Raw genomic sequence first — 22605 nt, 5'->3', positions numbered from 1 at the left:
AGTTTAAGTTTTTAACTCAGGAACTCAAGGAATTTGTTAACTCACATGGAAACAAAGGTAAAAAAAAATCTTTATTACTTTTTCTAAGAAAAAGCTAGCGTCGATGTAAAAGCCATTTATAGATGTCCGTATTTAGGCCCATACTATGCACAGAGGTCTGAGCTTGCATTCAGCGAGCAGTGAGTGGCAGCTGTCGCCCTCTTCCATAGAGGTGAAATTACATATCAGGCAGTGACTCGGAGGGATAATGACCTGAGGTTATATCATGAGACACCGCGCTGTGCCTGTATAACTTTACATAATTTTCCACTGCCCTTCTATATAACTTTATCTGATAAAAAATCATTGCTAGGAAGCGTTCCCTCCAACATGATGTCATTTTGTTTTTCTCGTGTTGATCAGCAAGGATTATATTCTGGCATGTGCTGAGTGTTCAGGGCTCCAAATGCTCATAAGTTACAGCGCTGGGAGACTGGCAACACTAACAAAAATACACAGCATATTGTCTGACTCTCCACTCTCCATTAGTCAATGTAAATTGTGTACAGCAGGGGTGGCCAGTTCTAGTTCTCAAGGGCCGGGAACATCACACATTTCTGTACTCCTCTAATTATAGCTAAGATCAGGCACAGATTTATTTATTTTTTTAACTTGCATTTAAAGTGAACCAGAGACGAAGCACCCTCATGTATTTTACCATATATATCAATAGGAACCTTAGAGAAAAACACCTACCCTGCTCTGCTCTCTTTTGCATCCTTCACTGCTCAGCTTGCCTGTTACCAGCCCTGATAAAATCACCAACTGAGCATTCAGTCTGACTTTGCTCAGGAATCATTATAGCTGAGTCTGCCTTCTCTAATGTAGCCCAAGCCTTCCCCTTCTGGGGAACAGCTTGCATTCGAAAAGCTATGGCCCTGTACTACTTCCGAGTCGCTGACTCTCATTAGTACGCATGCCCTGGCCCAGGCGCGTTCAGTAGTATGCATGCCCGGCCCGGCAGTGCGTATTCTTGATTGCGCACCTGTGGCTGGGCACGCTTCATGACATCACACACATACGCAAGGACACGCACCGCCGGGCCAGCGCATGCGTACTACTGAACACATCCGGGCCAGGGCATGCGTCCTAATGAGAGACAGAGACCCGGAAGTAGTACAGGGCCATAGCTGTTCGCAGGCAAGCTGTTCTACTATGCAGATGAGCTGTTCCCGTACATCACTAGTATAGAACTCTCAGTAATGAACATTTCGCACAGATCACCCGGCAGGACTAAAGATGTCACCACCAGTGATAAATTGCAGAAAGTAAATCAGGGAGAGAAAAGATTTTACAATGGGCAAACACTGACTAAATAATATATAAATGAATATTATAAAAAATAAGTAATTGTATTCAATATGTTACTTTAGTCCAGTTCCTCTTTAATAGAACATTTTTTTTATTCATGGAACATACTGTATATATACACACATATATCATGTTACAGTATACTACAAGTTTTTATTACATAGGGAATTATCTGCGCTCCAGTTTGGGGTTCTCACAGTTTCTCAGCATGTGACAGGCAGCTCCCTTCCCCCTCAGACTCAGAAACTGCATCACAGACAAGCTGAAACTAAGAGCTGCCTGTGAGGAGTAAACAAAGCACACCGAGCCTGCATGGGGCTTGCATAACTTGTATTCATTACAACAGAGGCAGCCCATTCCTCCCTGGGTCGACAAAGCTTGACAAAGAAAAGAAGATTAGATATATTACAGAGACAGTGCAACTAGAAAAGGCTGCAGCAATCCAGACCACATTAGAACATGTATAGGAACTTATAGGAAAGAAGAAATAAGGCTGAAAATTTTGTTACAGAGTGTAATGCCTGGGGGTTATACTTTGACAACCCAGAGCAACAAGGCTGGTAGCTGAATAATGGAAGAGGCTACACAGGTTGCCCAGAGCAACTGAAGCTCTGGGCTTCTGATATCACTACAAATAAGACACAATGGCAGCGCAGTGCGATGTTGCACTGCCTTAGCTATAGCAAGCATTCAGACAGGTACAAGACAGGACTATAGATTGGAGTATAACTAGTAGCAACCGCAGCTCACAGTCACGTCCACAGAAGCAGAGCAAGCAGGCTAACAACAGTCACCAGCAAGCATCCACACAAGCAAGACTACAGGAAAGAACGCAACTAATAGCAACCGCAGCTTATAGTTACGTTCTGTCACGGTCTGTTCTTGGGCAGGCTTGGCAGCCGGTACTTACTGATGTCCGTGGGTCCTGGGGCATGCTATCGGCCTCCTGGAAACAGGGTCCGGTGGTGTGCGTCTGCGTGTGTTGCTGCGTGCGTGCCTGGCCTCTGCACCGGAAGTTGTGGTGGCGGGTGTGTTCGTGCACGCACGCGGAGGGACTTCCGCGTGTACATGTAATTCCGCTTTGAAGTACGCATGCGCGGGCATATGCGTACGTCATTACGCATGACGTAATTAGCGCCAAACGGCCTATTTAAGCCTGCTGAGATCAGTGTTCGGCGCTGTAGTCTTGCAGCAAGTTCCCTGTATCTCCTGTGACGTGACTTAGTGTCTGCCTGCCTGATTTGTCCTGTGTCAATGCTGACCTTGGCTCGTCTGACTGCCCGCTTTGTTACCGACCCTGGCTTTGTACGACTACCCGCTTTGTTGCCGACCCTGGTCCGTCTGAGTACCCGATTTGTTGCCAAACCTCTGCCCGTCCGAGAACCTGCCTCGCTGCCAGAACCCTGCTGCTTGTCTACTCACCTGTCCTTCGGATTGTTCCAGATTCAAGTTCCTGCTGGTTGGTCAAGTCCCTGCACTACCAGACTTGACCCGCGGGGGCGCTTCAGAGCCGCACTGGTCACACGCCTCGGTGTCACACCATTGGTCCTGCTAGCGCTCCTGCCCTTTGTCAACTGTTTGCCGCTGTACCCACTCCAGGGCCTCCAGTTGATAACCCGCAAGAGTTGCTGTCCTCGGCACATCGGTCTCCATCAGAAGAGGTACGTTACACGTTCCCAGAAACTAGAGTAGCAGGAATACTACCAGTCACCAACGTGGTGATGGCAGAATCCAAGCTATCAGGATAATGGACTTCACTGACCCACCGCGGATGCAGCGAACGTCCATCAGGCATGGAAACAAGGCAATACACAATAATACAGAAAAATAACAAACGGCTCAACTAACGGATAAATATTTATTAGCAAGTCTGCATATATATTTATCAAGAAACTAGCTAAAGCACAAGTAATAAGGTCGCATTGAACTAATCAACAGATCTATAACAGAGTGACAAAGTGCCCAGCAGAACAGCGTACTGACCGCTATGTCGGGCAGGGTCTAAAATGGGAGACAGACTTTTATGTGGACCTCAGCCAATGAGTGCAGGCATGCAAACTCCCACACAGCTGAATGGTAATCACTCAATCCTGAGCTAGTCTGATCTGCTAGCTGACTGTAAATGCAAAGGACCTTTATAAGAAATACATGAGGAATTATGTAACAACAAGCATTCAGGAAATCCAGGGCTATCTGGCCGCAGCTCAGCTGCAGCAAGCAATAGGTGTAATGATGACAGCATCCTAAGCTACCCCGAACTGCAGAATCAAAAAAATGATAATGAGACTCATTGCGAATGCACAACCGAATGCAAGCAGACAAGTCAGAACTGCTCAGTTGCAGCTCCACTGCAAGGGACAGAACATGCTACAGGAGAGATCCTGACACAGAGTCTCTTTAACCCTGCCTAATAGCCCCTCACTAAAGGGGGGTATTTTGATGAGGAGCAAGCAGTAATCAGTCCGGCCTAGTGCACACCAGAGCCGTTCTGCTGCGGTTTGCGATCCGCTTGCGGGTGCGGATCAGCTAGGGTAATGTATTTCAATGGGCTGGCCTGGTGCACACCAGAGCGGGAGGTGTTTTGCTGAAACGCATACTCCCGGGTTGCTGCAGATTTTGGATTGCGGATGCGTTTCTGCTTCAATGTTAAGTATAGGAAAAACGCAAACCGCTCTGAAAAACGGCACTTCAGAGCGGTTTGCCAGGCGTTTTTTGTTACAGTAGCTGTTCAGTAACAGCTTTACTGTAACAATACATGAAATCTACTACACCAAAAACGCTTTCCAAAACCGCAAAATGCTAGGTGAAACGTTACAGAAAAAGAAGAAAAAGTGTTTCAAAATCTGCTAGCATTTTGCGGATCTGCTAGCGGTTTTTAGTGTGCACCAGGCCTATCTGAGGATCTCTGAACTGATGGAACATATAGTTTCCTTTTTCCAACAGTCTTTATAAATGTATAATTAATTTAAAATCATGTTGTGGACTGGCAAATGTCTATAAAAAAATAAAGAAATAAGGTGTGGTTCACCAATAAAACGTCCCCGCTCATTCCAAAATACTTAAAAATATTATAAATTCACTCTAGTTCAGCATAATTGACCCCATAGAGAGCTGTCACTGTGGGTGGAAACATAAATAGTTTTGGTTAAAAACATCAATGTTTTATGTATAATCCTGATTCAGAAAGCATTATGCAATAGATGTGTTCCACCTCCAGAGATCCCTCTTGACAGATATCCGTTAACCTGTTAGTGCAATATATAGAGGGTCCTATACCATTTAGGACCCTCTCCGGTAACAGCACTTCCCACCCCAGTGGTACTATCCAATACTTGCGTACGAAGCTTTGCCCGCTCTCGTCCCGACTAGTTTCGGCGTTCCGCCGTATCCCATGATAAAGGATATCTGTCAAGAGGGATCTCTGGAGGTGGAACACATCTATTGCATACTGCTTTCTGAATCAGGATTAGGGCTGAGCTCTCGGATTCCGAATTTCGAGTTTGCTATCGGAATTTGGCAGTTCCGAGTAAGCACTCGAAACTCGAAAATTCTGCAATTCCGAGTACCGAATTCGTGTTTACATTGAAGTCAATTGTGCTAAATTCCGTGGTGAATTGTGAAGCCCCCTTACATGCTATCATCACCAAATTTGGCATGTATATTAAGCAGATGAGTAGGAACATGGTAAAAAAAATTTTGTGAAAAGAGCCTATAGTTTTTGAAATAAACGATTTTAAAGTTTCATAGGAAAAATGATTTTTAAACTGTGTAAAATGACACTGCTGCAGAGCAGGTTACTGCATTCCGAGTTCTGTATACATATTGTATACATTTCATGAAAACAGACAGCGTGGGGTCCCCCCTCCCAAGCCTCTTTAACCCCTTGTCCCCCATGCAGGCTGGGATAGCCAGAATGCGGAGCCCCGGCCACGTGGGGCTTCGCACCCTGAGCTATACCAGCCCGCATGGTCCATGGTATGGGGGGGCTCTGGAGGAGAGGGGCGGCCAACCTCCCCCTCTCCCCCAGAGCCCTTGTACAATCCATGGACAAGGTGCTCTTTCCCACCTCCGGTGCCCCAGGAGGAGGTGGGGGCCGCCGACGTCCTGGGGGGTTCATGGTGCCATCCGGGGTTCCCCTTTAACAAGCGGACCCCGGAAGCCGCCCCCTCCCCAGGAGAAATGAGTATAGGGGTACACGGTACCCCTTACCCATTTCAGCAGAGTTAAAAAAAGAAATAAAAACACGACAACGAAAAAAGTCCTTTATTGTTCTAAATTAACCAGGGATACTTACCTTGGGATAATCTCACGCCAGTAACCTCAGGAGTGGTCCCACGCCAGTATCCTCTTAGAACATCTCACCACCCTCCCACACTGACTAACTCCCACCAGTGAATGGTCACAGTCAGCCTCTGCATCTGTATAGCAGAGGCTGAGAACACGAAAATTTTGCCTTTAAAACAAGAAATTTCGGCAAACAGTGATGCAATCAAAATGGCCACTGGGAAATCCCCGATCGCTGGAGGCCACACTAGAGTGGCGAAACCAGTGATTTTTCACATAGATGGTGGGTCCAGGTGACCAGAGCAGGACGTGCCCTAATCCCCCTCGCAGTACTTCCTGTGAGAGCGTAATTGGACAATGCAATGCAGGAGACCAGACCAGCAGCGGCACACAGAGCTCTTCTCTCGGTAAGTGATTCCCGCTCGCTGCCGCTGCTGGCTGCAATTTTGGAGGGGGAGAACGGAAGGTTGACCCTAGGTGAGGGAGGGATGAAGGCTTCCACTCCTCCCCGCCACTCTGTGCCCACTGCCCCCCCTTCCAGCATGGGGGCCCCCACTAACTGGTGACCTGCCTACCTAAACTGGGGACACCTATAGACCTGGGTATATCTATACTGGGGACACCTATATACCTGCCTACCTAAACTTGGAAACTTGGCAGCGAGCGGGAATCACTTACCGCGAGAAGAGCTCTGTGTGCCGCTGCTGGTCTGGTCTCCTGCATTGCATTGTCCAATTACGCTCTCACAGGAAGTACTGCGAGAGCGTGATTGGACAGTGTCAGTGCAGAATACCAGACCAGCGGCACACAGAGCTATCGCTCTCGGTAAGCCGTTCCGCTGGCTGGCTGGAATTCTGGAGGTGGGGGGGAGTGCACAAGGGGGGGCCCTAGGTGAGGGAGGGGAGGCTTCCCCCCCTCCCCGCCGCTCTGTGCCCACTTTCCCACCTTCCTGCGCTGTGCCCCCCTCTATCCTCTTAGGAGATCCCGCGCACCTGCCGATCCTGCAGAACTCCTGGGGATGAATGGCTGTAGACAGCCTCTGCAATCTGTATTGCATAAGCTAGAAACACGAAAATTGTTTGCTAAAACAAGAATTTTCGGCAAACAGTGTCATAAACAAAATGGCTGCTGGGGAATCCCCGTTCCCCGGAGGCCACCTCAGAGTTTCAGAATACACGTTATTTCACATGAATGGGTGGGTCCAGGGGATTAGGGCACCTCCTGCTCTGGTCACCTGGACCCACCATCTATGTGAAAAATCACTGGTTTCGCCACTCTAGTGTGGCCTCCAGCGATCGGGGATTTCCCAGTGGCCATTTTGATTGCATCACTGTTTGCCAAAATTTCTTGTTTTAAAGGCAAAATTTTCGTGTTCTCAGCCTCTGCTATACAGATGCAGAGGCTGACTGTGACCATTCAGTGGTGGGAGTTCGTCAGTGTGGGAGGGTGGTGAGATGTCCTAAGAGGATACTGGCGTGGGACCACTCCTGAGGTTACTGGCGTGAGATTATCGCAAGGTAAGTATCCCTGGTTAATTTAGAACAATAAAGGACTTTTTTCGTTGTCGTGTTTTTATTTCTTTTTTTAACTCTGCTGAAATGGGTAAGGGGTACCGTGTACCCCTATACTCATTTCTCCTGGGGAGGGGGCGGCTTCCGGGGTCCGCTTGTTAAAGGGGAACCCCGGATGGCACCATGAACCCCCCAGGACGTCGGCGGCCCCCACCTCCTCCTGGGGCACCGGAGGTGGGGAAGAGCCCCTTGTCCATGTATTGGACAAGGGCTCTGGAGGAGAGGGGGAGGTTGGCCGCCCCTCTCCTCCAGAGCCCCCCCATACCATGGACCATGCGGGCTGGTATAGCTCAGGGTGCGAAGCCCCACGTGGCCGGGGCTCCGCATTCTGGCTATCCCAGCCTGCATGGGGGACAAGGGGTGAAGGAGGCTAGGGAGGGGGGACCCCACGCTGTCTGTTTTCATGAAATGTATACAATATGTATACAGAACTCGGAATGCAGTAACCTGCTCTGCAGCAGTGTCATTTTACACAGTTTAAAAAACATTTTTCTTATGAAACTTTGAAATCGATTTGCTCAAAAACTTTAAGCTCTTTTCACAAAATTTTTTTTACCATGTTCCTACTCATCTGCTTAACATACATGCCAAATTTGGTGATGATAGCATGTAAGGGGGCTTCACAATTAACCACAGAAGTTAACACTATTTAATTCAATAGAAATGCACTCGGAACACGAAAATTCGGAACACGAAACTCGGTTTTCGCATGCGGTACACGAAATTTCGACGAAATCGGAATTCAGCTGTTCCGATCAGCCCTAATCAGGATTATCTTAGCGCTGTGGCATTCATCACATATTGCACACTGGTGGAGTGAAAGGACATTCTCGGCATGGCAGCTGCAATATCCTTTGAAAGCAGCAACTGTGTATATTGGGGTGTCTCTACATTTATCAATATAATGTTTTATATATAAAATCAAATGCACAAAACATATTTCAGAAGGGAAGGGTTGTTGCATTTTGAGATCTTGATGGTCATATATGGAACTATTTATCGTATTTTTCGGACTATAAGATGCTCTGGACTATAAGACGCACCTAGGTTTAAAGGATGAAAACCAGGGGAAAAGTACACTAAACCTGGTGCATCCATTAAAGGGATACTGTAGGGGGGGTCGGGGGAAAATGAGTTGAACTTACCCGGGGCTTCTAATGGTCCCCCACAGAAGTCCTGTGCCCGCGCAGCCACTCACCGATGCTCCGGCCCCGCCTCCGGGTCACTTCTGGAATTTCAGACTCGTTGCCGTGTCCTCGCTGCCGCTGATGTCACCAGGATCGTACTGCGCAGGCACAGACCATACTGGGCTTGTGCTATACACTCCTGGTGACATCAGCGGGATTGAGGACATGGCAACGCAGGTGCAGTGGTTTTCAGACTTTAAAGTCTGAAATTCCAGAAGTGACCCAGAGGCGGGGCCGGAGCATCGGTGAGTGGCTGCGCGGGCACAGGATGTCTGCGGGGGACCATTAGAAGCCCCGGGTAAGTTCAACTCATTTTCCCCCAACCCCCCTACAGTATCCCTTTAAAGCAATAGAAAACAGAAAAAGTCACTGGAGGTACCAATTTGAAAATTACCTTTGGAATAAAAACATATCCAAACGTTATCATTTAAGAATGCAGTAAAAAGAGTGAGAGTGATTAATCTGACAAACTACACAATAACAAGTATCATTCGAGTCTATAAAATATGTTTATTTTATCAAAGCACTTTAAAAGATTTTGAAAAAAAACAGACATAATTCTAGCAGAGTACATATTTCCTACTTCATCTCTGTGGGAAGTTTGTAACCAGAGATATAACATAAACACAGGAATACTTCCTATGAGATCAATGTTTCCCATAGAGATAACATTACAACTCGCCAGTGATCAGCAAAGCGTTGAAATTCGCTCAAGTGTGAATCAGCCATAAGGGCACGTTCACACTATGAGCGTTTGCTGATTTTTTTAAGTGCTGGCGATTTTGCAAATCGCTCTATGACAGTGTTCACGTGTAAGCGTTTTGATTTTCTTGAAATCGCAAATGTGCTACATGTACCATTTTCTGAGCACTTTGAATCAATGGAAGGTATAGGGAAATCGCAAAGCGCTTGAAAAGCGATTTGTATAGCGATTTCCCCACTGCTTTTATGAATAAATACATTGTATTTATTTATTTCCTGGTTTAAGAGTTCACTTCCTGACTTACGTCATGAAGTGAAAATCCAAATCGCTCAGCAAAAGCGCTTAGAAAAACGCTTACAAAAGCGCTGTTCTAAGCGCAAAGTGCTTTGAAAAGCGCTCTATAAATCTCTCCTTAACTTAAAGACAGAAGAGTTAACTTTAGGTTTGCCTGAGGTAAAATATTTCCTGAATACTACATCCCTTATCAGTCACCATGGTGATAACTCTAGAAACGTTATTAAAGACAGGAGATAAGCTTAGTGAATTGAGGCTATTTGTCTGGAGTTTGAATAAGCTCGCCTTTAAATAACCTTTATATAAACAGTATTTTTTTGGCAGAACCAATACATTGAGAGGAGCCCGGTTCTTGGCTAAAGTGTAGGTCTGGCATAACTCTGCAGGTTTCTATACATTGCACTGTAAATATACAGCCACGTTGTTCCTTTTCCCTTCACCAGTTGGGATATCCTGTAACATAAGCTCACCGTGACTTGACACAGAGATAGTATTAGCAACATACAGAACAGCGCTGTGTCAGCGTGAATATTTCTGACTGCGTAATGTACAGAGCAATGGTTGTGTGTGTGGTCTTTACATCACAGTGATGCTGAGCGTGCTGTTACTATACATCAGCTGGCATGTGGCATAAGATCAGGGTCAATCCACTGAAGGTTAGAAAGCCTACTTTCTGAAATTCATGGCAAAATCTGCATAGTCTATCATTTATTATAATTATAAATATACTTTTGCTGTTGTTATTGCTGTTTCAGTTGAGGCCTCTTGCACACTTGCAGATTGCCTTGCACCACGTTACGCTTCCTCACCGCAAGGGCCGGCGATATGCTGCGCCAGAAGTATGAAAATCGCTGCAATCCTGACGCAAAGTCTGCAGTGTGTTGCTGCATGATCAGATCCTACCACATGGATTATGCATTAATGCAAGTCAATGGATGAGGAAGTAAGTGTGCATGACAGGACTGATGTGCGACGGGAGTCCCAGTGATGTATTTTCTGCCCAGCATGGAGCACGTCACTAGCCGTGGGGGGAGGGGGGGGGGGATCGCAACGCAAACTCCAAGTGTAAAACCCATACTAAAACAAAGTGCAAATTGGGGGACATATAGGGACTTATTTAACAAAAAAGGGGTTCACATATATTTTGGAGGCACTAACCATTTTTGTCATTTTTTAATTTTTGTCACAACCTCCTTCAAGGGTGCAGAAAATGTAAATCCAACCCAGGCATCCACCAGTACCAGGGCAGCAGCAGCACCATGGGATAAACAGGTTCATGTAAACATAGGCTGCTGCTACTCCGCTAGTCATGGGCGTCCTCACATAGGGGCAAAATGGGGCTAATGCCCCCCTCTGGGCCATCAGCTACCCCCTCCCCCCGGCCGTTACTCATCCCCGCTGCATCCCAGCAGCCAGCGTCAGACCTCAGAATCAGCCGGCGGCCAGTCAGTGCGGGCGCTAGGACTTTGCGGACAACGCACTGATATGCGGACGTGATGTCACTGGTCGCCGGCTGATTCTGAGGTCTGACGCTGGCTGCTGGGATGCAGCGGGGGGGAAGACGACTGACTGTGAGTGGGGTCCCTATCACTAAACATGTGGGGGGCTCCTGTTACTACCTAAACTAGGGGGCACCTGTCACTAACTAAACTGGGGGGCTCCTGTCACTACCTAAACAAGGGGGCACCTGTCACTAACTAAACTAGGGGGCACCTGTCACTAACTAAACTGGGGGGCACCTGTCACTATCTAAACTGGGGGGCACCTGTCACTACCTAAACTGGAGGGCACCTGTCACTACCTAACCCAGTGTTTACCCGTCACCACCAAAACTAGGGGGGGACCCTGTCACTAAACATGGGGGGTCCCTGTCACTACCTAAAACTGGGGGCACCTGTCATCACCTAAGCTGGGGGGGGGGGCCCTGTCACTAAACTTGTGAGGTCCCTGTCACTACACATGGGGGGTCCCTGTCACTACCTAAACTGGAGGGCACCTGTGTCGGAAGCGCTCACAATCTAATCCCTACCATATCACTAGTCTAATGTCCCACCATTGCTAAATTCATGTAAATTTGACCACACCCACATCCTGGTCCATGGCCATGCCCATTTTTTTGGCGCACAACTTTCCCCCATTTTTTGGCGCAGTACATGGCTTGACCAAACCCCCCCCCCCCCCCCCGGAAAAAAATTACTGACGTCCATGCCACTGGTATCAGTTTCCAGGCTCATAAAAACATACAAAGGGCTTGATTCACTAAACCGTGATAACTCATATAACAGCCATTTTTCACACACATTTTCGCATTTGTGCGCGATGGTGAATTTGCGCGCGCAAACGTGCATTTTCACAAGCAAACATGAATTTTTGGGCGAAAACGACATCGATTTTGTGTGACAATTTGCGTTTGCGCATGAAATATGAGTTATCACGGTTTAATGAATCAAGCCAATAGGCTGCTGCTACCCCACTTGTATCTGCTGTTGGTAATTTCATATGTAGAATACTGCATCATCCACCAGGCTCAGGGCAGCAGCAGCAGTATGGGGTAAACAGCTACCAGGTCCATGTAAGCATAACGCATTATCCACCAGGCTCTCATTTCCATTGATGTTGTGTAAAATTGATTGTAACACCCATCAAAACGTAAACACAGCCCTGACTGGGAAAACTGCTCCTATTGACCTTCTTTCATTAAATAATACTCAAGCTTCAACTAATTTGATGTTTTTTCCCCTGTATTTGATAAATAATAACCACCCATAAGGTGTAAGTACATGTAAATACTCCACTCCAATGCATCACACAATGACTGTCATTTGCTGTGACTCTTAAATAGCGCAGTCACAAGCAATTCACATATTATTCCTTTTCTCTGCACAATGTGACACGTTTTTCCTATTTTTGTTAAATTACATTCCGTCTTGTCATCCTGTTAAGTGAAGACCATTAAGAGGCAGTGTTAGTGGTAGTGTGTCGGCCTTTCAGGCCTCTTGAATGTCTAAGAGGTAATCCAGACAGCCCTGGTAATCATTTCTTTTTCCCTTATTATAATATCTATACTTGTTGGCCTTTCAGTGCATTGGCGGCTGTTATAATACAAACTGATTAATTGGAAAGCATGTTGGTTCAATCTATATACAGCATTAGGGCAGCTCATAGGCCTCTCACATACATTACACCTGCATTATTTATAAGTGGTTGTTTTGTACTTGTGCCTGGTTCACGTGGGTTTCATCTCTGCTGTAGGAAGCAAAGGTAAAAAAGCCAATTATGCAAATGTATACCCTCTGCCTCTGGTCATGTGACTAACGGTAGCCATACATCTAGCGATGATGGGCAGATTCGACCAAGAGACAAATCTTTCTATAATCAAATCTGAGAGAGAGATCTGTCAGCTGCCCATACACCGCGGGCTGATTCCCAATCAATTTCAGCATGCAATCTCTTGGGAATCAGCCTTGTGACGTCGCATACGACCGCGATGCCGCCCTGACGCCGTCCCCTCTAATGATAATGAGCCCCCGGTGCCCATGTGCAATGAACACATTACCTTTCCACCCCCTTCACTAGTCTCCGGGTGCTCTCTGCTCATCATACACACACGTCACATGGTTGCCTAGTAACGTGGCCATGTGTATTACGTCTGATGTCATATGCGCACCCCTTACTAGGAAACCACGTGGGTCAAGCGTGCATGCACAGCGGAATGCGCCTAGAGCTTGCGGGGACAAGCGTAGGCGGAACGGTAATATATACATTGCACCCAGTGGCGGCTCCAGGAAATTTTTTTAGGGGGTGCTATGCAGGTGCTGGACCAATTTCCGGGGGAGCTGACGAGCCGCGGCAAAAAATGGGTGTGGCTACAACCTGCGGCGCGCGGCGAAAAATGGGCGTGGTCATGACCGGATGAGGGCGGGGCTAACTGTAATTTAAAGTGAACCCAGGGTGAGAGTGATATGGTGGCTGCCATATTTATTTCCTTTTAAACAATACTAGTTGCCTGGCAGCCCTGCTGATCTATTTGGCTGTAGTAGTGAACTGAATTACACCAGAAACAAGCCATGCAGCTAATCTTGTCAGTTCTGACAATATTGTCAGAAACCCCTGACCTGCTGCATGCTTGTTCAGGGTCTATGGTTGAAAGAATAAGAGGCAGAGGACCAGCACGGCAGCCAGGCAACTGGTATTGCTTAAAGGGAGATAAATATGGCAGCCTCAATATTATTCTCACCTCGGGTTCCCTTTAAAAGTGCAACGCAAAGACAGAGGGCCCAAGTTTTGGTGACCCTTTTCCCAGAAAATTCACATAATTGTGCAGGTTTTCTCAAGAAAATACACGTAATGTGAGCAGATTTTAACAAAAAACGTCCAATGACCCCAATATGCACAATCGTTATCAGATATGGCTCCAATATGCACAATCGGTAGCAGATATGACCCCAATATGCACAATCGGTAGCAGATATGACCCCAATATGCACAATCGGTAGCAGATATGACCCCAATATGCACAATCGGTAGCAGATATGACCCCAATATGCACAATCTGTAGCAGATATGACCCCAATATGCACAATCGGTAGCAGATATGACCCCAATATGCACAATCGGTAGCAGATATGACCCCAATATGCACAATCGGTAGCAGATATGACCCCAATATGCACAATCGGTAGCAGATATGACCCCAATATGCACAATCGGTAGCAGATATGACCCCAATATGCACAATCGGTAGCAGATATGACCCCAATATGCACAATCGGTAGCAGATATGACCCCAATATGCACAATCGGTAGCAGATATGGCCCCAATATGCACAATCGGTAGCAGATATGACCCCAATATGCACAATCGGTAGCAGATATGGCCCCAATATGCACAATCGGTAGCAGATATGGCCCCAATATGCACAATCGGTAGCAGATATGACCCCAATATGCACAATCGGTAGCAGATATGACCCCAATATGCACAATCGGTAGCAGATATGACCCCAATATGCACAATCGGTAGCAGATATGACCCCAATATGCACAATCGGTAGCAGATATGGCCCCAATATGCACAATCGGTAGCAGATATGGCCCCAATATGCACAATCGGTAGCAGATATGACCCCAATATGCACAATCGGTAGCAGATATGACCCCAATATGCACAATCGGTAGCAGATATGACCCCAATATGCACAATCCGTAGCAGATATGACTCCAATATGCACAATCCGTAGCAGATATGACCCCAATATGCACAATCGGTAGCAGAAATGACCCCAATATGCACAATCGGTAGCAGAAATGACCCCAATATGCACAATCGGTAGCAGAAATGACCCCAATATGCACAATCGGTAGCAGAAATGACCCCAATATGCACAATCGGTAGCAGAAATGACCCCAATATGCACAATCCGTAGCAGATATGACCCCAATATGCACAATCCGTAGCAGATATGACCCCAATATGCACAATCCGTAGCAGATATGACCCCAATATGCACAATCCGTAGCAGATATGACCCCAATATGCACAATCCGTAGCAGATATGACCCCAATATGCACAATCCGTAGCAGATATGACCCCAATATGCACAATCCGTAGCAGATATGACCCCAATATGCACAATCCGTAGCAGATATGACCCCAATATGCACAATCAGCATCACCTGAAAAAGAAAAGAAAAACCCATTTACTCACCTACAGCCAGAAGACCTTCTTTCCCGACCTCCTGTCCCGAGTCCCGACCTCATTGTGGCGCGCAGCGCCCGCGCGCCCACGATCCTCTTCCTTCCCGACGTCACGACGAGACTTCCTGCCTGCATGCAGAGAGCAGGGCTACGGGAAAATGGCCGCCCGAAGCCATGCACTGCAGACTCGAAGTCTGCAGAACAGGGCTCCGGGCGGCCATCTTACCGTAGCCCTGCTCTGCTGTTTCGGGCTGCCGCTGTGAACTGACTTGGCGTCTTTTAGACGCCTGAAGTCAGTTCACTCCAGGGGGTGCTTTGGGGGTGCTTGGACAATTCTAGGGGGTGCTCGAGCACCCCCTTGCACCCCCCTGGCGCCGCCCCTGATTGCACCTGGGCACCGGGGGGACATTTAACATTGGGGGGACAGCGCCAGGAGTTTTGTCACGTTCGTCGATCATCGTGAAATTGCACGCCCTTCCGCTGCACACCCGGTCAAGCAAGTCGGCCCAACATCTTGCAGCATGCACGATCGGCTATGCGACCAATTTCAGGGCTGCAATTGGTCGCATTGTTGGTCGGCATGAAATTGGCCCCACCGATTTTCATCCAATTTGATTATAATTTGAATCGAACCAGATGGTGAATCGGCCGCAAAGTCTCCTGATGTATGGCCACCTTTAAGGTAGGCATACACTTTTCAATGGTATTCATAGATTAGGCGTTTGGCTGGATATAAAAGTATTCGGGCTTTTTTTATTTGATGGGTGGAGGTGGAGCTTAGCTAAAAATGCAGCTAAAAATGATGCTTTGGTAAGAAAAACAAAGTTCTGATGCTCTGAAACTGTTAAAGAAACCCCAAGCCTTTTCAGTGCTGCTGAGCAGATTTTTAGTCCGGAGGTTCACTTTAACTACAAAGTATGCCCCCCCCTCCCCCTGCAAAACTTTGATGGGGTCCCCCAATGTTCACACACTTTCTGTTGCCAAACGTTGTTAACTTTCATGGCCTGGGTGGCCATTATGGAAGGTGCATTAAGCACGTGTGGCCATCAGGATCATCATATCCATACTACACTGACCACAGAGGGGGACACTGTAACAACCAATCATCACACTGACCACGTAGAGAGACAAAGGAACAGCCAGTTACACCCTCACATAGGAGAACACAGGTAGTCGACATGGCAACGGCCAATCATTACACTGACCACATGGGGGACACATGAACAGCCAATGGCTAATCCTGTGCCCCCCTATGTGGTCAGTGTAAGGTAACCACAAAAACACCTGATCTGAAGGATGGGCCATTTTATTGGAGGAAGGGATGGTCAGTAGTTGGGGGCCCCCTCACAGCTCTGGGGAGTTGCTCCCCTGTAGTTACACCCTGACTACGACAGGCTCAATCAATATTTGACTGATGTGTCAATTTTTGTAGATGTCTGTTTTTGTAGCAGTTGAGTAGAGTTGGGGGTCGTCCAGAGGGTGATAAACATATGCATAGCTTCACACTGCTTCAGGTGGTACAAATCTAGCAGAGGCAGGGATCCGGTCAATTACTGATCAGACTTCTGCTGTTTAAAAGGGCTAAAGACTCAACTCCTTCTGCATCAACCCAACGGGTGGTTGCAGAAATACACGGTAAGGGTCAGCCTGACATGGGATTACTTGGAGGGAGGGGGCAAGGCCAGCATAGCCCATCAGATCAGGCACTTTGGGAAACCAGCACTCATTGACTTGGGGGATAAGTCACAGAACAAAAATCAGTTTTATTGGGTCAGCATGGAGTGAATTTGTTTGCCAAAAAGGAAAGAACACAGAATTAATCTTGATAATAGATGTTGGTGAATCCTGTAACAATCTCAAGGATCAGCTAATGTAGAATGGAGAGACCAAGAGCCAGTGGTCCAATATCGATTAATAGGTGGATAATATATCAGAGCTTGTGATTTATACTCACAAAGGCGGGTCGCAAATCCTTGCAATTACCGTATAAGCCTTCAGGGAATTCACTCTCCCAGTTCGGTTCTTTAGGTCAAAGGTAGGAAACTGGATGGTTGCTTTCCTGGTGTCTTTAGAGATAAAACTATGAAGCTGATACCACCTAAAATAGGTCTATTTTAACTTGATAAATGATGGTGGAGGCACCTATACACAATACAGCTCTTTCATTTACACCCTATATGTACTGTATCACCAGTCTCTAAACACCACCTTAGCTTCAACAGTACATAGAGCAACATAGAAAGCTGCCACAGGCAACAGTCCACTTAAAGTTCCTTCAGCACAAATAGGTCCAACAAATAACCTATTGCTAAGGATAAAAATCATTAAAAAACTAACTAAAATAAATAGTCCATCAGACATGTGCTTCTGTTAAGGATTAAGTAACTTCCATGCAAAGTTCTATATCAGATATCAGCAGTGCTTCCTCATTAGTTACTGTCGGTCATTTCCCTGAGGAGGCGGCGGCTGCGAGGCAGAAGAGGAAGACAGTGTTGCTTTCCACTATTCCCATCATTGCTGTCCATCATCATCACAACACTAGCCGGACTATAGGAAGGAGCTTAGCCGAAACAGTGGAGAGACGCCGGAACAAGACGGGAGGCGGAGGACGCACATGTGGACATAGTGGTCGGTGAACAACTTACAGAACGAGGGAGATCACGCGGTGGCTAGTCCGGGAGGCCGTGTGGGGTGGAACCCGCTGTAAATTTCCGAAAGCTGCTTAAACCTGCAAAACCATGTGGGTGCAATTTTAAAATAAAGTTTTAAGTGTTTTACTATATCTGCGCAATGAGAGGTTCTTGCTTCATGTTTTGAGGTGATGCGGACTAGCAATATTAAGGGAAGCTTTCTGTGACACAAGAATCTGGGAAATGGATGATTGACCACTATATGAGACGAGAGGGATATAGGAGAAGGCGAGGGGGAGCCTATGTAATGCCCCAAAGGCTTGTATGCTACTGTGATAAAAGCATATGTAGTAGGTGAGTTGCACTTCATAAGGGTGATTGCCTAATTGGTGGAGGAATACTAATGAGGAAGCGCTGCTGATATCTGATATTATACCTATAGTAAGATATCTGGAAATAAGTACAACCAACAATGGAAGTAAGAGTCTTAGAGGTGTTTACACTCATAACAGTTAACCAGAAACAATTTAGGGCCCGTTTCCACATGTGCGGTGTGGAATCGTCGTGGAAACCGTGGTAACGAATTTGCATGCAGATGCGAATTCGTTAGCGTTTGTATGCAAATTTTACCGTGAATTTGCATACGATTGTACATATGTTTGTATGTATGCGAATTTAACCATGTCAGTGCCTGTATGCTTGTACATTGGTTTAATGCAAAATTGTATGCAAATTTGCGTTAAAATTCACAAACCGAAACCGCATGCGAATTTCCTATTAAACACATTGTATGCGAATCGCCTAGCGGTGTGTGGCGAGCAAATTCGGATGGCTCTGCCATGCAGATTTTTCCTGCACCCAAAACCGCAAAGAAATCCTGACAAGTGGAAACAGCCCCATCCACTTGTATTGCCTATGCGAATTCGCGATAGTGGAAACAGGCCCTTACTGATTTTTGTTGAACTGACCTGAGGAAGCAGGCAAGCACCCGCAAAATGCACTGTCTAATTCTGAATAAAAAATCTTTTTCCACTAGAACTGGTGTGAATTCAACTAGAGAGGTAAGATATTACCACTCTAACTTCCATTATTGGTTTTACTTATTTCTAGATATCTTAGGATAGGTACCTTATACACCAGGCGCCTCCACCATCATTTATCCAAGATCAATTTTGGCACACTTTGGAAGGAATATGATGAGTGATTTTTGTTAAGTTACCCCTGCAGTAAAAAAGATATGGAGGCTGCTATATTTATTTTCCTTTATATCTCTGGTCCCCCACCCCCGTGGCTTCAGGGGCTGCAGTTCTATATAGTTAAGCCCCTGATGACACGTATTGTGAAACCGGTAGGGCAGACTGGATGGTGGATGAGGTAACGATGCCCATCGTTATATATAAAGCAAAGTACTTCTGTCGGGTCCCTGTGATGAGGGCCGGTAGGTAAGTGCACTTTTTTTGGGATTTTTTTATTTCACAGTGCAATCTGTGAGCAATATTGGGTTGTGAGAGAGCAAATAAAAAGCCAAAGTGTGTCATTAAATGGTGTACTCTTCATTTTCTGATTGCATATGCTCAGTATATTGTCTTGTCACTTAACTGTCCCTCAGAGGGGCTTACAATCTAATCCCTACCATATTCATATGTATATGTACAATGCCAATTCTACACTTTTTGCCACCTGAGGCAAACTAGTGAAAAAAAAGCCGCCCCCCCCCCAGTATAGTAACCCCCCCAGAATAAGTAGCCTGGAGGGGGTAGCGAGAGGGGGGTATTGGGCGCTGTGGCGGGGAGGGGGTCAGGCCCCCCTCCCTCACCTGAGTGCCCTGATCTGTGCTACCCCTCCGGCTATTCAATGCAGCAGCAAGCGTAGTATAATCTGGCAGTGGGCGGTGATAACTCACCTCTTCCGCGTTCCATCGTGCGTTCCACTCTCGTCACTTCCTGCAATTCGGCCCACTTACAGTACAGTGGGCAGCATTGCAGGAAGTGACAAGAGTGGAATGCAGGATGGAACGCGGAAGAGGTGAGTCCTCCCTCCCCGCCCGCAGCCTGACAATATACGCTCGCTGCTGCATTTAATAGCCGGAGGGGAACGCAGAGCGGGGGACTCAGGCCACTGTGCCCCATACCCCCTTCCTCCTCACTACTTCCTCCAGCTTGGCGGCCCCCCCACTCACAACCAGGCAGGTCCTGCCCCCCGAATTTGGCTCCTGAGGAACCCGCCTCTCCCTGCCATATGGGCAGACCGGCCCTGTATATGTATGTAAGGTGTAGTGTATGTATCATAGTCGAGGGCCACTTTTAGGGGAAAGCCAATTAACTTATCTGTATGTTTTTAGGGGGATGTTGTAGGAAACCGGAGTGCCCCGGAGGAAACCCACACTGACAAGGGGAGAACATACAAACTCCATGCAGATAGTGCCCTGATTGGGATTTGGACCAGGGACCCATCGCTGCAAGGTGAGAGTGCTAAACACTGCGCCACTCGCGCAGAGTCAGCCTTTGAAAGCGTTAGCAGTCATAATAATTCAATAATACAGCCAGCTGTAACTTTGCTATTGTAGACAGAGATGCATAGGGTTATTATTGCCTAATATGAATTATTTATTTTTGTTTATTTTGATGTAATAAAATATTGTGAAGTGCAGAAGATTCAGCGCTTTAGCACTGGCTCCTGCTGAATACTTTATAAAACTCTGAAACATATTCAGTTTCAGATCTGCATACTGGATGTGCCTAATTTATTTAGCAAATCAATTTTTATTTTCTCATTTCCATCTGATTATCCTTTCTCGTTTCAGCTGGGACTTCAGCAGACATTTTCCCGGGTTTCAAAACGGATCCCGATAGTAAGATAAACAACATGATTAGCCGAGTTACTGTTGCTTGCGTCCAATAGTGACTCCTGAGATATGAATATTGATGATAAGTGTAAGCAGGGAATTTATCCTCCTAATTATCAAAGGTGGCTTTACAGGTATTAATGGGTTCACCTGTAGGTAAAGTCACTATAGTTGTTATCCCTGTAACATTAACTCTTAAGCGCCAGCAATTTTTTTTAAAGAGGACCTGAACTCAGAACTTTCTCTCCTGTATCCTAAAAGATAAGCAACAGTATAATAACCTTTAAAGAAAAACATCTCTTTGTTACAGCTTGCAGAAATCCTGTAATAAATCTGCAGTGTGTCTACTTCCTGGTTTCATGGAAGCAGAGAAAGGGTTAACCTCCTGTGTTTATGTATTAGCTCTGTCTGCCGAGAGTATGCTGAGACAGCTGAGGGCTCAAATTACACTTGTGATTATTTGAAGATGAGGGGGAATTAGACAGGCTCTTCTCTCTAAAACACACAAACAGAGGCGGGACAAGGTCCCCCAGCACCCAAGGCTGAGACATCAAAGTGTGCCCCTCCATCCCTCCCATCCCAGCCGCCCGTTACACACTGATTGATATTAGAATAAGATTCGTTCCAGAGCCCCCAACCGCCCCAACCCCTTAATCTCTAGTTATCTGGCTTGCAGTCGCTGCCATGTATCACCTTTTCTTTTTTCTCTCTGCTTCTAGGGGAAAGATAGCTGAGTGAGTTGTGCAACCCCTCCTACACTGCGCCCTTAGGCTAAAGCCTCCCTTGCCTCAGCCTCGGCCCCGCCCTGCGCACAGGGTGCATTCTCTCTGTTTTCCGTGGGACCTGTGCGAGAGTTCAGGCCAGTGCCAGCTATGCTTGAACTGGATTTATCTTGTAGTGAAATCATTTGATTGGTCCATTTTCAAGCTACATGGTTTTATAATAACATTTGCATATTTGTGCATCAACTTAGAATTCTTTGCATATCTCAAACCAAGTAGAACGTTGGCACTGAGCCAAAACTTTGTACTAATCGCTGTTAGATGTCTGTCATACAGGAGTATGGGGAAACAAAAGCGCCTGTAGACATTCGCGGCAGACGGAAATAGTTCTGTACTAAAATGCCTTATGAGGTCCGTGGCAGGGGGCATAGCAATAGCCATAGCAGCTGCTATGTGGCCCTGGAGCATAGGGGGCCCAGGTGGTACTTAAAGAAACTCTGTAACAAAAAAACCCTCTGGGGGATATTTACCTTGCGAGGGGGAAGCTTTAAAGTCCCAATGAGGCTTCCCCCATCCCTGTAGCTGCAGGCAATCCAGCACTGTCTCCCCCCAATCCTCCCGTAATCCTCCCTCGACAAGCCTGACAAGGTAAATATGTACCTGCGCCAGCGCAGTAGAGCGGATCGGTAGGGTTCGGCTATTTCTGCCTTAACCCAAAGGAAGAGCAGCTAGTGCGCTTGCGCAGGATCAGGGTATGTACATATTTACCTCCCTGCACTTCGGGGGACCCGGGCAGATTAACGGAGGGACAGAGAAGGACGAGGAAAGCCTCGTTAAACAAGACAAATAACAGTTATATAACGCTTTTCTCCTGGCGGACTCAAAGCACCAGAGCTGCAGCCACTAGGGCATGCTCTATAGGCAGAAGCAGTGTTAGGGAGACTTGCCTAAGGTCTCCAACTGAATAGGTGCTGGCTTACTGAACAAGTAGAGCTGAGATTTTAACCCTGGTCGCTTGTGTCAGAGGCAGAGCCTTTACCCATTACACTATCCATCCACCATTACACTATCCAGCCACTAGGATCCAGAGGCTTCCCCTCCCATTCACTTTCGGTGTTTCTCCACCCTCTGACTTTGTTGCAGTGCCCATGGCCTATGCAGAGTGCTGATTGCATGAGAATGGAAACAGCCCAATTTACTGATATACATAGGGAAGGGGCACATGGCCATCCTTAATAGTGCCTACACCTGAGGGCTCCATGAAAGCATTGCTATGGGTCCCCATGATCTCTAACTACGCCACTGGTCAGTGGTATATGA

At 46.7% G+C, this 22605-nt stretch overlaps 1 protein-coding gene across 1 annotated transcript in view; it reads right to left on the bottom strand.

Moving 5' to 3' along the window:
- Positions 1–15183, bottom strand: part of LOC137517834 (uncharacterized) — a 317340-nt gene extending 302157 nt beyond the window's left edge. Inside the window, exon 1 of the mRNA XM_068234887.1 lies at positions 15099–15183. The gene's annotated coding sequence lies outside the window, so the exon portion shown is untranslated. The remainder of the gene's footprint in view (positions 1–15098) is intronic.
- Positions 15184–22605: the final 7422 nt, after the last annotated feature.

The sequence above is a fragment of the Hyperolius riggenbachi genome, chromosome 5 (assembly GCF_040937935.1).
Source record: "Hyperolius riggenbachi isolate aHypRig1 chromosome 5, aHypRig1.pri, whole genome shotgun sequence".
NCBI classification, from domain to species: domain Eukaryota; kingdom Metazoa; phylum Chordata; class Amphibia; order Anura; family Hyperoliidae; genus Hyperolius; species Hyperolius riggenbachi.
Note: the sequence above shows the minus strand (reverse complement) of the source record. Positions and strands in the feature narration are given on the sequence as shown.